Below are 18,136 nucleotides of genomic sequence, written 5' to 3'. Positions count from 1 at the left end.
TTAACTAGTATGTCATTGGACATAAGTTTACGTTTGAACAATTATTCGTTATTATTTCTGTTCATCTTTGATTAAATATAGGCTAGTTTCGTATTGAATGAATTTTTGCTCGTATAAAATTGTCAGACCTTCCCTGAACTTTGTAGAATAAAGACCTCTGTTTGAAAATCTTTACACTTGGTGAATTTAGACAGCGATAAGGGTTTCTGATTGAGACCAATTTTAGAGCTTGGGTTCTAATTATTGCTTGCTGCAGTAGAAGTTGTCACAATTGGTGTCTGGTGGCGGGATAAGACCCCTGAATTTGGAGAGAAGTTGAATGGTGGATCTGGAATGGGGACAAAGTGTCTACTATTCACGCAAGTGATCCCGTTTGAATAGCTCCTGAGTTAATGGTAACTAATTTAATGACGCTAGTGACATTTTTTTTTGTTTTGCATCTTTTTAATTTCCCATTTAGGCTTTTGATAAAATTCTAAACCTAATCAATTAACTCATGTTACCGAAATTTTGCTGTTTTACAATTTCAGTTTTTGTTTAGGCTTTTAAGAAAAGTCTAAACCTAATTCTCTGGTTCAGCGAAATGTAATATCATAGTTTGATTGTGAAAAATAGCTAATTGGAGCTATGTTTAAATTCTTCATTAATATAAAATCAAAAACTTGGAAATTGTTGTGTAAATGCATATTTCAAAGAAATAATAGCCTTCTTAATAATTTAATAAACTTTTACTTTCAGAGGAGATATGCTAACCCATCTATGCTCCGCATACAAGACGGTGAAGTCACCGGCCCTTCAAGAGCAACAGTCATCAAATATTCTGGCCCTATCATGACCACCAATCAAGAGAATTCCTACCCTTCCATGTCAATGCCACAACAAGCCTCAACCCCACGTCAAGCGATGTCTGAACCTATCATGCAAGCTGCTGATCTTAATGTAAGTTTAAATTTTATTATTATTTCTCACTAAATATTTACTTAGATATGCTAACCCATCTATGCTCCGCATACAAGACAGTGAAGTCGCCAGCCCTTCAAGAGGAACAGTCATCAAATATTCTGGCCCTATCATGACCACCAATCAAGAGAATCCCTACCCTTCCATGTCAATGCCACAACAAGCCTCAACCCCCGTCAAGCGATGTCCGAACCTATCATGCAAGCTGCTGATCTTAATGTAAGTTTAAATTTTATTATTATTTCTCACTAAAGATTTACTTTTACTTTCAGAACTCCGTAATGAAGCCCGAAGTCAAGTATGATTTGGTATATTAATTTGAAACTTTAAGGAATTGTTAAGGAGACGAAACATGAAAAAGGGAATTTTATAAAGTCTAGTGGCTTTTACAATAAAATCATATGACCATACATTTCTCTGGTTCAATAAAATGTAATCTTGTAGTTTGATTGTGAAAAATAGTTAATTGAAGCTATGTTTAAATTCTACGTTAATATAAAATCAAAAACATGGAAATTGCTGTGTAAATGCATATTTCAAAGAAATAATAGCCTTCTTAATAATTTAATAAACTTCCACTTTCAGAACTCCGTATAAGTTGTTAGTACTAGTATTGTGCTCCTTGGTAAAATTCAGTAGAGAACTTGAACTTTTCTTCACTTCGTTGAGAAAATTGAAATTGAACTAGAACTTTTTATCTTCCAGGAAAATATTTACAAGTATGGCATTACTTTTTCTATCTTCCACCGAAAAATTTAGAATTGAACTTTAAATTTCTTTATGTCTTTGTGAAATAAAGAACTGTAGTTGAAAATTTATATTTTCCCTGGAAAAATTAGAATTGAATTGTGTTCTTTGGTAAAATTCAGAAGAGATCATGAACTTTTCTATCTTCTATTAAAAATTGAGCCAGCTAGTAGTACCTTTATCTCTACAAATTCTTCTTCATACATATCTGACCTTTTTAATAGATATTTTGAACGTTTGACGTTCTAGTATATGCTAAAAATAATGAAAACTTAACAAAATAATGCATAAGATATTTTTAATGAAATAATGGCATGTAAAATATTAATATAAAAATACGTTAAATACATTATTATACATTATTAGTACACTTGCACTTCACTTTCCGTCAATTCATCTTTATATTCATTGATGATATTTTCTGCTAATGTCCTTTTTATTCTGCCTACGATTTTACTGTCTATTATCGCATTATTTTTACATATATAGCAGTTTTGACACATTGACAAGATATGATTTATGATGTTGGTGCAGGAGTATGCTTGTCTTCTTCTTGTTCTCTTTAAAATGCTAATACCGGAAAGATGATGATAGGATTTATCAACAGGTAATGTGTTACCAGAAGCCGTAGCAAGGAGTTGTCCCCGATCATCGACAATTATTTTTAAGTTTCCATTCTCTTTGAGCACTAATTTCTCTGGTAATGTTACTCTTGCATATCCACCGTTTACACGATTGAAATTCTTTGGTACTCCAAAGAAATCTAACTTCTCACTGTCATGACAACGCATGCATACATTTCCAATAGTGTTACCGCTTGCACTCGTTTCATAGTTCAGGTATTTCTCCTTGTCTGCATTCAATACGACGATGATTTTTTCATGTGTACATACTTTTGTCGAATAATTCATCTTCACTTTTTTACAGATATGAGTTGTGTGTTTATCCTTCCACTGCGCAAAAAATACTGATTTAATGCATGCAATAAACTAGGTAGTGTCGATAACCTGCCGTAGAGTACCAGTGGTAAAGCCACGTCGTGTCTATGAACAAGCACAGGGAACGATTGGTAGAGCCGTAAGCATATTTCATGTAATTTTAAGATACGTAAGAAAGTTTAAAGAAAATACCATGTTAAAAAATTCAAATTATTTTAAAAGGTGGAGGGAAGGGGTACCGGTGGTCCTTTGGGAGCCCGGGGACCTTTGGAGACCGGGGGTGGGCCTTTGGGGGCCGGGTGAGGGCCTTGGGAGGTCGGGGGGGCCCTTGAGGCCCGATTGGTCCTTGGGTCGCCGGGTGGCCCTTGGGGGCCGGGGGGTGGTCCTTTGGGGGCCCGGGGGCCCTTTGGGAGCCTGGGGGGCCTTTGCGGACCGGGGGAGGGCCTTTGGGGGCCCGGTGAGTGCCTTTGCGGGTCTAGGGGGCCCTTGAGGCCCGAATGGTCCTTTGGGAGCCCGGTGGACCTTTGGGGACCGGGGGAGGGCCTTTGGGGGTCCGGGGGCCCTTTGGGAGCGTGGGGGACCTTTGAGGACCGGGGGAGGGCCTTTGGGGGTCCGAGGAGGGCCTTTGGGGGTCTGGGGAGGCCCTTGAGCGCCGATTGCTCCTTTGGGAGCCCGGTGGACCTTTGGGGACCGGGAGAGGGCCTTTGGGGGTTCGGGGGCCCTTTGGGAGCTTGGGGGGACCCTTGTGGACCAGGGGCTTCCTTCGGGGTTGGGGTAGGGGGATTGGAACCCTTGGGGGTTGGGGTAGGGGGATCGGAACCCTTTGGGCTTGGGGTAGAGGACCTCACGACACTGTTAAAATACAACTTGTGTATTATAAGGACCACAGAGTTTTACCCTCAAATTCTCTTCTAAAACCTTTTCTAAAATAATCTTTTAAAATGTCTCTAACTGTTTCGCTAAAATAATTTCATAAAATGGCTAAAACGGTTTCGCCCGAATAATCCCGAAACGTGATTTCAGCGAGTTCCTTTTGTTTTGACATCCCTGTGCTTTCAGATTTGAAATTACAAAGAAACGCTTTTCGCGCGCTAAGATCAAAACATTCGCTCGGGAACGATTCTCTTTAGAAACAACAAATTAATTACCCTTTCATGTCAATCAATCAATCATGACATCATCTGTCACGTGCGATCTAAACTTTGCCCCGGAAACGTTCTCTCTGGGAATACATCAAAGACATTAATTAACTTAACGTCATCTGTCAGACATTAATTAACTTTGCTCGGAAACAATTTGATTAATGACTCAATAATCCATGAAAGTGAGAAATTTCCTGTTTTTCCATTCTCACTGACAGAATCCATAAAACATACAAAAATGTGAGATAGTTCCTGTTTTTTCAAATTCTCACTGACAGAGACCCTAAAAACAGACATAAATGTGAGAAAGTTCCTGTTTTTTCAAATTCTCACTGACAAAGTCCATAAAAACAGACATAAATGTGAGAAACTTCCTGTTTTTTCAAATTCTCACTGACAAAAACCATAAAAACATCCATAAATGTGACAAAATTCCTGTTTTTCAAATTCCCACAGACAAAAACCATACAAAAATGTGAGAAAGTTCCTGTTTTTCAAATTCTCACTGACAAAACCATAAACCACGTGGTTCTATGCCCATATAAGGAGTCCCCGTGGGACTGGCACCCCCCTCTCTACTCTCTGAAGCAAGGAAGAGTAATATAAAAACAGCGTAAATCAACTCCAGTAAATCCAACAAATTACAAATGATTGCAGAATCATCAAAAACGTCTAAAATTGTCACCAACATTCTGACTTGCTATAATATAGGTGACGAGCAGTCTCAAACAAGGAATGTTACATAATAGAGGACTAAACAAATCAAGTATAGACAGTAAACTATATCTTATTATTGTTCCTATTCCAATATAATACATAAATCTCATGAAACACAAAATAATTGTCGACAAAATCTGTGATTTGCTAAAATTTTGACTGTGGGCAGTGTCAAGCGAGGAAATATACCCTAATAAAGTGTTAGTCATGTCGAATAAAAACAGCAAATTTAATATAAAAGTAGAAATCTCATTAAAATCAGAAATTTTCAACAATTACTATGACTAACATGTACTCTCTAAGATGTCAAAAAGAAGGAAATATAGCCTAAGATCTATTCAATTCAGTCCAATAAGTATACAAAATTGTATTTAATAGCAGAATTTATATATGGATTTATGATCTCCGACTTGCTTAATCTTGACTGCGAGTATTCTCACACAAAGAAGTTAACCGAAGAAACTGCTAATCCAGTAAAGTAAGTGTCGCAAATCAAACAGTTTGTGGTAACGAACTGTAAGTAAGGAGCAACCCGGCTCAATAGTAACCGACACTCCAAAAAGTAATATTCATACCAATAGATACATCAGAAGAATCAGATTTTTATGCTGATTTCAAATACATATGTTTCATCAAGTTTAATCTTACCCATCAAAAGTTACCTAACTGATAAAATTTGCCTAATTTTCGAAATAAGGGGGAAACACCTAAAAGTCATAGAACTCTAATGAAAATCACACTCTCATATTTAGTGTATAACAAAACCCTTCTATAGAGTTTTCAAGTTCATATCTGCAAAAATGTTGAATTTTGTATTTTTTGACAAAAGAAACATCCTAGATACTTTTTTTTTTTGTTTGTTTTTTATTTTTTGTTTTTTTTTCCAGGGGTAATCGTATCGATCCAGTAGTCTTAGAATATCCAGTAGTCTTGATTATTGGGAAGTATACAGTTTTTTTCAGGAGGATTTTTTTTCTAGTGGGGGGTCGGAGTAGGGGTTACGGGGGAGGATCTTTCCATGGAGGATATTTCCTTGGGGGAAGGAACATTTCCATAAAGGGGGCGCCATATTTCCCAGCATTTTAAAACAAACGATCAGAAATTGTATAAAAAAAACAAGTTTTTTTCAACTGAAAGTAAGGAGCAACAGCAAAACTTAAAACGAAAAGAAATGATTACGTATATGAGAGGGTTTACCCACAAGTCAACGCCTTACTGTTTACGCCAAAGTTGTTTAGCACTTTCAAAACAGCTTTTCTATTAAAATTAACCGATCTTTTTGATTCTAACAAAATTTGAACTTTAACGTGAAGGGCAAGGAAATGAATAGGGGGCAAACTCCCTAGTATAGATAATAAAAACCTACGAATATAGAAACTCGTTACGTGAGTTAATACGTAAGTTACGTCAGAACGCAATTTCGAGAAAGCCAAAGAGCCAAAAAAAGGAAAATTAATATGCGAATTTCGTTCATGTGAGCCAAAATAAAAGCTGCATTAATTCAAAAACATTCAGAAATTAACTAAAAAAAAACAAGTTTTTTTAACTGAAAGTAAGGAGCGACATTAAAACTTAATACGAACAGAAGTTATTCCATATATGAAAGGGGCTGTCCCCTCCTTAACGCCTCACTCTTTACGCTAAAGTTATACTCTTTCTCACAACTTTATTTTTTTAAAAAGAAAAAAACTTTATAGTGATGAGCGAGGCGTTGAGGAGGGGATAGTCCATTTCACATACGGAATACTTGCCGTTCGTCTTCAGTTTTAATGTCGCTCCTTACTTTCAGTTAAAAAAAAACTTGTTTTTTTTTTAGTTAATTACATATAAGAGAGTATATCTCGTGAATTCACTTAAGGTCGTTCGATACCTAAAAGAACCCCCTATCTCGTCCATTACAAGCTCTTTTAGTTTATATGGCAAAATTATCCAGAATTAATTGGGCGGTTTTGCCATAACTTGTCATTAGTTTAGATAAGATATCTGAGTAAACAACAAAAAATAAAAGCCGATACCTACTTTCCTGGAGATCTTAGAAAAACCATTTAAATTCTCCTGTTTTCTCCCAGAGATAGAGATGTACAGATTTGATGAAACTTAAATCATTAGAAAGCATAAATTTTGTTTCTTTGATTGAATGGAGCAGAGTTTTCTTGTATACCTGCTTAGAAAACATTCAAAATCAACTCAAAAGAAGCTTCATCGAACAATTTGACAGCTTTTGAAGATTCCTGTTGTGGTAACTGGCTTGATTGAAATCTTTGCGGACGCGGGATGCACATTATTTATGTTGTACGTACATTTATTAGACAGTTTTGCTTAACAATTAGTAAGAGACTAAAGGTTCCCTTTATTTTAAACTAGCATTTGGAAATGTTGACCCATCTAAAACCCCTATCAGTTTATACCAAAATAGCTTCGGAAGGTCCCTGTGGTGGTGAGGAAACTTGCTAATGGGCCCTTTGTCTTGAGGCTGTCAGCCGACGATAAGACTCGCAAAATGAAATTTTTGGTATCGAACGCCTTTAATAGTTTACGATAACTCTCTTGCTAAATTTTTACTATGGGCAGTCTTAAACAAAGGAATGTAACTTAAGAAAGTGTTAACTAAGTCAAGTAAATATATAAATCATGGGTGCAGTTTCATATGGTAGCAGCACATTTCTAATGATATGCATAGTTCACTCTAATACACTATATGAATCTCCTTAAACATCAAACAATTGTCAACAGTAACTGTTATTTGCAAAAATTGTGACTATGAGTAGTCTCAAACAGGAAAATATAATTCAATCCTTTCAGCCCTGTATATTTTTCCTGTACAGGAAAATTCTGATTTTCTAGCATATAGCCCAGTAAAAATAGCGTTTGAGGTCAAACAAGTTGCAACAAAAATGATTTTTGCACTAAAAAATGCAGAAAAATCAGGAGAACAACATACTAAAAGCCCATCAAAATCCACCGATGGGAAAAAGTTTGACAGGGGGAAAAAGATGGGAAAGAGGGAAAATTCTGAAAAAATGCCAGGACCTCCGATTTTAGCACTGTAAATACCCAGTCCTACGTAGTTCAAGCCGCAGAACTGGAACTCTGCATTAGAATTATTATATCACACTACCGGGGGTATCTGATAGGTTTAGCGGGGGAAACAGGAGAAAATGAGGAAGACTCAGATTCGCTCGATTTCATCGCTGTAAAGACTATTTCTGATATTATTTGAGACGCAGAATCCAAATCTTCCTTCAGAATACTAGTTTCCCTTCATCAGGAAAAAATGGCAGAGGGTGAAAAGTAGGGAAAGTGAATTCTCTTCCTTTTTTTTTTGGCTGCGGAACCCATTTCAACAAGGATTCGATCACAGTATATTAAGAATCATCACGGTGTATAAAATTGGTACAGATTGATTTTACTTCGGCGAATCACAGACTTAAAACAAATCAAATAATAAAAAACTTAAAACAGGTACTTAGTTGTTAAAATCATCGTCAAGGTCAATGCTTTCTGAATTTTGGCAGTCGGTACTATGACACTCGGCACATGTTTTTGTGCAGTGAAGTCCGTTTCTTTTGCAACTGCAACGCTTTGTTTCACAACCTGACTTGCAAGCACATCGCACCATTCTCAGTAGTGCTTCGGGTGCTGGCTTCGAGTCCATCGTTACAGGTACGTACTTGGTTCTGTCTAGCCACCAACCCCAGTCACTTGGGTCCAGATCAGCTGAGCAACCCACCCACTCCATGATCTGTAGGAAAAGTCTGAAGAAGTGAAACTTCGCTGCTGACAATGTCAGAGGCAAGCTTTCTGGGCGGACGAACGAGGTCAAAGAAGCCAGTTTTGTGACAAACATGGTGTGACGCAAATCCTGAAGGTTGGTATCAGCTTAAGCCCGATAAACAAGCAGTGTAAGCTTTTCACCTGCACTGATGATCTGATGCTTTTCTATGTTCTCCCCGTAAAAAACTGCCGCATTTTTTTGGAATTCTTCATTGATCTTAGCCAATAAAAGTGATAATGGCTTTCCTGCGCCGTAGAACCTAGAGGTCGTATCGCATCCCAGAAAAGCATGGATGGGCAGTATGACCTCTGCGACTTCCCCAAGCTTGCTTTTCAGTTCTCTTATGTTGTAGAGTTTGGATGTTCCCGGCTTGGTCTCCACTTGACAGAAAAGTGGGTAGCTTCCTGGCTGGCAATGGTGAAGAAGCAGGACGAGCAGGTCTGTGTCATTGCCAACAAGACAGGTTTCTACCTCAGAACAACTTGTCACTGCGGCTGTCGCAATCGTGAAATCTGCATCACCTGAGGCATACACCACGCGACATCCTGACGAGCTTAGCACTCCACCAAGCAGGAGGAGGAATTTTCCCTTGTTCTTCAGGTTGTTCAGGAAATAGTCTTTTTTGAGGGTTACCGTTGTTGTCCCAGTAAAGTCGATATCAGGAGATCTTATGCCTTTCGATCTTTTCAAGTGAGTCTGGTCTTTTGTTGACGGTGAATCTTCGTATCCGTAGAACACAACCGTAGCATTTCCAAAATGAGCTTTGACATAGCTAGCGTAGGCCAGACATATTTGTCCAAAAGTAGCGCTGGTTGTTCAAGGCAATTTATGTAGGAGCCATCCTCCATCTACAACATATTTGCAACTCGTTGAAAGATTCGCAGAAGAGCCTTCGATCACTTTCCAGAGGGCATTTGAGAGGGAAGCCTTGTCATCTGTGCGTAGCAGTTGGTATGACCCGAAAAGTGCAGGAGGAAAAGAGCAAAGTTCATAACCAAGAGTATCCGACAGATCCTGACCGTCGGCTGTGGCTACAGCCGGTAGTTGCTGGAACAATAACGTTTGGTCAATCTCGACCGGCTCACCATCAAGCTTCGGAGCCGACTTAGCAGCCATAGTTACGACTTTATCTTTCCTTTTGAGTACAAAAGTCTCTACTGGCTTTCTAACCATCCCTTGCAGTATGTGCAGCCCAACGGCTTTTGCTTCATCGACGTTGACCACTGGCGAAGCATTCACTACGGTAGCAACATTCATTAGCTCCTGACTCTTGTTGAACGGCTGCAAAGGCTCAAGGAACTTGAGCAGCTTCTGCTAATCTTCGCTGTCTCTCAATATTCTGGACCCCTATGTATCAACGTGCTGGTCGCTTGTGTGGTAAACAGATCCGGTTAGGTCTTGCATGATTGCATTCATTTGAACTCGCACTGGCATAGATAGTGTCCAGATCGACCACTGCGCTTCATTCATACCTCTCCCTCTAGTGCGACCGCCAGCGGTCTTCAGAGTTTTCATGAAGACTCGTTCTATAACAAGGTCTGCTGCCAGTCCTGACCACGAATGTTCGGTACCTCTCCCTCTAGTGCGACCGCCAGCGGTCTTCAGAGTTTTCATGAAGACTTGTTCTATAACAAGGTCTGCTGCCAGTCCTGACCACGAATGTTCGGTTCTGTTAACAGAAAAGTCACCAGTTTGAAACTTCTCGTATAATTCTGGCTGCGATTCTCTCAAACCGACAAGGGTTTGTAAATGAAGACGGGCGGATTTAGCATATGCAGTTTAACCACATGCCGCGAAACAAGGAAGCATACTAAACCAGCTCTGAAGATACAGGTCGAAATCTCCAGTCCATTCAGCGCGAACTGACATCCTAAGAATTTTATTCATTTCAGAATACTGTTCAAGCCACAGTTTCGCAGTCCTAGATTCGCTAAATAGCTCCTTCTTTGCCTGCTCAATTTCTTCTCTAAGTAAAATAAGTACAGCAGACGCAGAATAGTCTTTCGTTAAAATTTTGTCGAATGTTAGCTTTTTGTAGGCCGGGAGTGCACCTACTAGTAGTGATGTCATCTCACGTTGCAGGCCACTTGTAGTATAATCAAAGGAACAAGAAAAAGCTATGATAAGCAGAGCTAAGTCAAGAAGAAAATGTGCCCTCATTATTCTAGAAACTGCTTTGCCAGAGATGATGTGTTTTACAGTGTTCGGTGCGTAGATCTATTCAAGGACTTCAACCAAACCTGCTTCTTCCATAAGATAGCCCATACACCCAAGAAAACTCATTCTTCTATGAAAGGACCCAAGCATCATTACGATCTCTTTCAAGGGGCTACTGAAAGGCGACGATTCAACCCTCATTCTCGCTTTCCAATACAGTGGTTGGTCGAAGGTTACAACAGGAATCTGGTTGAGTTTCTTTGCCTTCTCTGCAATAAACATCAACTTTGTGTTGAAGCGCGTGACACTAGATTGATTTAGATCAATGAGCGAATTAAAAACTATCGATGACCACTTTTGGGTTTGTTGAGCTTGTGCTGAATGCATCGCACCTTACCTGCTGACTGAAAAACCTCGCAGAGCTAGCTGAGGCTTTACCCACATGATCTCGAGATGTCTACCATTGTCTCTGACCTCTGGAAGTACCAACTCTACGTAAGTGAGATGATTTGTAAAGGCAGTATGCTTCACGTAAGGGTAGATCAGTATAGCAGTTTTTTCTATAATTTCTTTCAAGTCAAAATATTTTGTGGGAAACACGCGTAACTCTTCTTTGCCGCCCGGCAACTTAACCTCAAGAATAGCCATACGATGTGAAGTACCGTGCCCATCCAGAGTGTTAGCGTTACGATCGTAATTGTCTGCAATGTACTGGACAAGAGTGCCTCTTGGTATGTTGAGTTCTTAGTCAGGGCTTTCAGCCGTTGCCGCATAACTTTCAAACCGGAGGGCTTCTGCATAGCCAACACAAAAGCCTATGATGCTCAGTGTGTCGACAACATCGCGTGAACCGAACCGACGATGCATAGACTTAGCCAACCCCAGCTGCATTGGTGCAGTAATGCTTCGAGGTCTCGTGTTTTGCATTATTGCCTGCCCTATTGCACTGACCACAAGTTTGGCGTTGTTGTGTTTGATCAAATTGGACAGGAAAAGCCGTAGGGATGGAACAAGGAACTCGAGATTGTCCTCCGCGGAAACTAAGGTGTGTATTTGGTCATATTCTTCTTTGGACGATATCACAGTCTTTATTTCGCTCTCCACTATTCTTGCAAAAGCTTTCGCAATCTCGACTTTTTCTTTCTCCAGATTTACGTCTTTTGCCATTTGGTAATAATACCGAAGAATACTTGCAGTCGTCTCCCTAAGCTTCACTATACTTTGCTTCCCAGGAACATCAGAAATGATCACCTTGTTACCGAAGTAATCAACTAGCACTTTCTTTAGGTAAACGTTGCTCTATGGCTTCAGATCCGTTTCGGCTAAAAACTCCTCCATTTTTTTCGAAATATCGGTCAGTATAACCTGCACATCGTCCAGACCGACAAAGAAGTTCGCAGTTTTGTAAGACACTTCTTTTCGAACCTCATCGGAAGGTCTGCCATTTTTACACTTCTTTACTTCAGGCTCACCACTTAATTTTGAATAGCGCTGAGGCAAGTTTTTTCCAGTCCGGAAGTTCACTGAACAAACTGTGTGATAGATAGCATCAGCTGCGTGGAGTTCAGCAGTAGCTGCATTTAACCTTCCCAAAATGCTTATTAACCATTCGTCTCGTCTTTGTGAACACAGAAATTTAAAACTGGCTTGAAATGTGTCTGTTCTAACAGTCTGGGATGGACAACAGCCTGAATGACATGAACAAGTAGAGACAGGGGTCGTACAAAACAGACAGTCTTTGTTGAATGCGAATAAAGAACTTGCAGAACGTAAGGATTTACTGTTACTTTCTTGATTACTTGATGAATCACTGTCATTGCAACGTTTAAGACTAGATATTCTTCTCTGGTTACTGAAGTCTCTTCGGCAGTGAGCATGAACCTTGTCACTGGGGTTAACTTCGACAGAATCACCGCTTTCTTTACTGGCAGTATTAATTGCGACGGAACCTTTGCTTCCAAGCGTAGAGAGACTGTTATCATCTCCTTCGCTCTGACGACAGATTGCACATTGTGAAGCCATACTCGTCTGAAATGAAGATACGAAAGATTCAGTAACAGAGAACTTGATGAATAGCTTAATTAGAATATTAATATTAGAATATTAGAATATATTTAGAATATAATATTAGAATATTACATAATTAATATAATTAAAATATTTATATAATTAGAATATTAATATAATTAGAATATAATAATAGAATATTAGAATATAATATTAGAATATAACTTAATTAGAATATTAGAATAACAGAGAACTTAATTCAGTAACAGAGAACTTGATGTGGGAAGAGGACTGAAGCCGCGAATCTCCTTTATTATCATTATTATTTATTGGAAAACCCGTCATATAAAAAAGGAAAAGACGGAGCAATAAGCAAAAAAAGCAATACACATAAATTGAGGAATTGTACAAGTCGTTTTTAGTAACAAAAGTTAGAACATAGATCCATATTAACTCATAGAGGAAATTGCACAGAACCAAAAAGAAAAAGATGATTGTGCAATGCACTACAAGTGTGCGACAAGTTTCTGTTTTAATGTTCCTAGATATTGAACAAACGTAAATAACATAAACATCATTGCACCAAGTCGCAATTGTTAAAAAAAATAAACCAAATAATCATCAGTGAATTAAAAAAGATATACAGTAGATAATCATATCAACTAGTGTAAATATGACAAGAAACAGTAAAAACCAATTAAGCGAACCAATCCCCGACGCAAGCACAACACTGAACACCTTACACGACTGATAAGATGTTGTTAGCACTCCCTGTTAGTGAAATTTTTAGTTGGATAATTAGGGAGATACGGAGCAAAGAAATTCACGAGATTTGTCCTCTTCTCGTAGAAAACTGAAATTGAAGCACAAACTGAACGAACATAGTGAACTGTTGTCAGTGAGGTAACTAACACAGTTTCCACGGATTGATCATTTAAAGCATTAAGATTCGGCTCCAGGAGCCGCAAGATGGCGCTGGTAAAAATAGAAATAAAATTTCACAAAACTTAGCATAGTAATCACTTAAAAGGAAAAGAATTTTCAATGGTAGAAGGCAAACGAGAAATGACCAACGTTACTGAAGATTCAGAACAAAAATTACCAAATACACATAAGAAAACTTACCTATTTTGAGTATTCAGGGCGTTACATTTTGGGTAATTCAGTCACTGAAGAGACACTAGATGTCAGTCCAGAGAACTTGTCGCTAGGTGTCATGCCAAATGATAACTTGTTGATGCCAGGCCTATATCCTGCTAGCAGTATGGTCGCATCTTAACATAGCAATGACCTGGAAAACCAAAATCTCCCCTTCTTCCCCCCTAATCCCCCTCATAAATCTTCAGGGGCCAGAGTAATCGAGATTCTGATGCAAAATTTGACTTCTACGTTAAAAATTACATCGGAAATCATCTTAACTTGGATCAATCCGAACACTCCTGGATTTTGCGAAATTTCCCCTGGTTCCCCCGTTTGTTCCCTGCCACGGATTTTCCCATGGGTGGATTTTGGTGGGCTTTTAGTATGTTATTCTCTGACTTTTCTGCATTTTTTGGTGTAAAAATCATTTTTGTTGCAATTATCTATCCTTAAGGGAGATTGGTCTCCAACTATTGAATCCCATACCCATACTACACAACCACTCCCATATTGAATATAACATCCACATTTTGCAAAAACCATTTGATAAAATATTATTGTTTAGGCTACAGACAGGAAAGAAAGTTAATTACCATAAAATTATTGGTGAGATTATATGGTACTGAGTAATATTATATCAAAAATCAGAATTGTCAAGTTTTATTATCAGTGACTTTTAATCCTCTTTTTTTTTGTTAATGTAGTTTAATATTATGAAATATCTTAAGCTAGAAGATATATGCTATGTTATGCAAGGAGGGCTTCAGCTAGAACATGCAAAAAATGCACATTCTGTTTGTTCAATTTAATGCAAATGTTAAAAAAAGATCTAAGGTAATAGCTTGCATTTGAAATGCGACTGCTTTTTTATATCTTGTGAATACGCTCCAATAGCACAGAAGCTAGAACAATAATTACTAAATTCACTGAAGCTACTACTTATGTAGTTACCTTTTGAGATCACTGACCATTCCTTCATTTTAAACTCTTGGGTACTTCTCTCTCTTTTATGACACGGAGCATATCTTTTGCAGGTGTTGATGACACTCAGTATTTCATTTGGGCTGAAATTCAACTGCTACTTACCATTATGATTTGAGGTAAAGCCTCTGAATTCAGAAGATGGGAGTAAGAACCAAATCTCTGACAAAGAAGGAAATGGAAAAGAAAATCTTTCAGACAAGATAAGAAATTAAACTCAATAAGAACACATTACTATTGAGTAGTTTTGCAGAAACAAAAGAACTGAGACTGCAAAATAATGAAGGCAGTGCAAGATCAATTTTGATTAGTCTGATCAAATTTGAAGAGGTAAAGAAGGTCATAGAAGAAAATAAATAAACAGTTTTAAATGTCACAATGTTTCAGATGAAATAAGAAAACAGTGCACCCCAGCCTCCTTAGGAAAACCAAAAAAAAAAACTGCTGAAATGCAGTTGAAAAATATATTTCAAAATGAAAAAAATGAGAAAGGTGAAAGTCCTGTAGAAAAAGTCATCTTACATGGGCAATATGTATGATCCTAAAACACAAAGGAATTACAAAACCTGAACTTATCTTATTAACCGTTTGGAAAAAACATTCTATCTTACAGATGTTTCCTGGAATTCTGAAGTATCAAATCAAAATGCCCCATCACTATCCACATCAGACAGCTAAAAATTAAATTTTGAGTGCCCAGCAAGTAATAAATTACTGAAAAAAAAAACACTTGGAAGACAAGGAGAAAATTTGCCAAAGCATTGAAAAAAAAACAAGCTGAGGATATGGATGAATTAAGAAAGGAAAGAAGAAATAGAACTCAGGAGTGACAAAAGAACTGAATAATAGACCCAAAACTTTATTAGAGCTCAAGCAAAATAAATTTCCTGCCCTTCAGGAGGTCAGGTAAATGTTGGGTTTATATTTCTGTTTTTTCTAAATAAACATTGAAATTAAGAAACTTTTTAACCCATAGTTGGTCTTTGTGTTTTCTTTTTGTAGATTAGATCTTGATATGCTAAATTAGCAAAAGGAGACCTATTTTTTGGGAAAATAGTTATAAAGTCTAGGCTTCTTTCCCATACTATTGTGGTTCATTTTCAACCATTTCTATAAAACTTGCTTTGATTTTGATATTAACCTACTTTCTTTTCCACAAGATTTCTAAAAACATATTTGAGTCAAAGTAACAATTTGGAGCAGCTACAGATTTCCAAATAAGTTGGTAAATGCAAGTTAAAAGAACCAAAAAATATGAGTTTTCATTTAGACGAGGTTACGTGCGTGCACGTAACCTCGTCTAAATTAACCTTAAAAAATGAAATAAAGCTATATCGACTTTGCACGTCTCTCTCAATCTGTATGCGCCGTCGCGGTGTACACTCCATGTCTTTCTTGTCAATTTTATCAGATATAGCCGACAAATGATGTTGATAATGCATTTAAAGGATGTTGATAAAACATTTATTCACTCTGATACTTAGATTATGTCAATTTTACCCCATGTATCCGAGAAAAGGATGTTAATATAGAATTTAATACCTCTGATACTTAGACTCTCTCAATTTTATCCGACATATCCGACAAAGGATGTTGATAATGAATTTATTCCTTCTGAAGCTGAGCTTTTGTCAATTTCATCTGATGTCACTGGCAAAGGATGTTGATAAAAAAAAATATTCACTCTAACGCTTAGTTTTTGTTAATTTTAATCTATGTATCCGAGAAAAGGATGTTGATGTAGAATTTAATCACTCTGATACTTAGATTTTGTCAATTTTAACCAACGAATCCGATGAAGGATGTTGTTAAAGCATTTATCCATTCTGATATTTAAATTTTTTCAGTCTTTATTCGATGCATCGGACAAAGGATGTTGATAAAAAAAAAATTATTCACTCTGACACTTAGATTCTGTCAATTTTTTTCGATGTATCTGGCAAAGGATGTTGATAAAAAAAAATTATATAATCTGATACTTAGATTTTGTCAATTTTATCCGAAATATCCGACAAAGGATGTTGATAATGAAAACATTCGCTCCGCTGCTTAGACTTTGTCAATTTTTTCCTATGTTCGTGGCAAAGGATACTGAAAGGAAATTTATTTACTCTAACACTTAGAATTTGGCAATCTTATCCTATATATCAAAGAAAAGGATGTTGATATAGAATTTAGTCACTCTGATACTTAGATTTTGTTAATTTTATCAGAATTATCCGATATAGGATATTGTTATAGCATTTATTCATTCTGAAATTTAGATTTTGTCTATTTTATCCGACATATCCGACAAAGGATGTTGATAATGAATTTATTCATTCTGAAATTCAGATTTTGTCAATTTTATCCTGTGTATCCGAGAAAAGGATGTTGATAAAAAAAAAATTATTCACTCTGACACTTATATTCTGTCAATTTTATCCTATGTATTCGAGAAAAGGATGTTGATATAGAATTTAGTCACTCTGATAGTTACATTTTGTCAATTTTATCCGACAAATCCGATGAAGGATGTTGTTAAAGCATTTATTCATTCTGATATTTAAATTTTGTCAATTTTTATTCGATGTATCTGACAAAGGATGTTGATAAAAAAAATTATTCACTCTGACACATAGATTCTGTCAATTTTATTCGATGTATCTGGCAAATGATGTTGATAAAAAAATTATTCCCTCTGATGCTTAGATTTTGTCAATTTTATCCGACATATCCGACAAAGGATGTTGATAATGAATTTATTCACTCTGATACTTAGATTTTGTCAGTTTTATCCGATGTATCTGGCAAAGGATGTTGAAAAAAAAAATTATTCACTCTAACACTTAGAATTTGTCAATTTTATCCTATTTATCTAAGAAAAGGATGTTGATATAGAATTTAGTCACTCTGATACTTAGATTTTGTCTAATTTATCCGACATACCCGATAAAGGATATTGTTATAGCATTTATTCATTCTGAAATTTAGATTTTGTCAATTTTATCCGACATATCCGACAAACGATGTTGATAATGAATTTATTCATTCTTAAATTCAGATTTCTTCAATTTTATCCTATGTATCCGAGAAAAGGATGTTGATAAAAAAAAATTTATTCCCACTAACACTTAGATTCTGTCAATTTTATCCTATGTATCCGAGAAAAGGTTGTTGATATAGAATTCAGTCACTCTGATACTTAAATTTTGTCAATTTTATCTGACATATCCGATAAAGGATGTTGTTAAAGCATTTATTTATTCCGAAATTTAGATTTATTTCAATTTTATTTGATGTATTTGACAAAGGATGTTGATAAAAAAAAATTATTCACTATGTCACTTATATTTTAGCAATTTTATTCAATCTATCTGGCAAAGGATGTTGTTAAAAAAAATATTCACTATAATACTTATATTTTGTTAATTTTATCTGACATATCTGACAAAGGATGTTGATAATGAATTTATTCATTATGAAATTTATATTTTGTCAATTTTTTCCAATGTATCTACCAAAGGATGTTGATAAAAAAAATTTATTCACTCTAACACTTAGAATTTGTCAATTTTATCCTATGTATCTGA

The 18,136-nt window shown here is 36.7% G+C and overlaps 1 protein-coding gene across 1 annotated transcript in view; it reads left to right on the top strand.

Moving 5' to 3' along the window:
* LOC148955472 (uncharacterized) overlaps nt 1-14,723 on the top strand; it is a 255,100-nt gene extending 240,377 nt beyond the window's left edge. The window contains exon 5 of the mRNA XM_089108213.1: nt 14,618-14,723. The gene's annotated coding sequence lies outside the window, so the exon portion shown is untranslated. The remainder of the gene's footprint in view (nt 1-14,617) is intronic.
* Nucleotides 14,724-18,136: the final 3,413 nt, after the last annotated feature.

The sequence above is a fragment of the Artemia sp. Qi Xiang Cuo genome, chromosome 2 (genome assembly GCF_049724085.1).
Source record: "Artemia sp. Qi Xiang Cuo chromosome 2, ASM4972408v1, whole genome shotgun sequence".
In the NCBI taxonomy this organism is placed as follows: domain Eukaryota; kingdom Metazoa; phylum Arthropoda; class Branchiopoda; order Anostraca; family Artemiidae; genus Artemia; species Artemia sp. Qi Xiang Cuo.
Note: the sequence above shows the minus strand (reverse complement) of the source record. Positions and strands in the feature narration are given on the sequence as shown.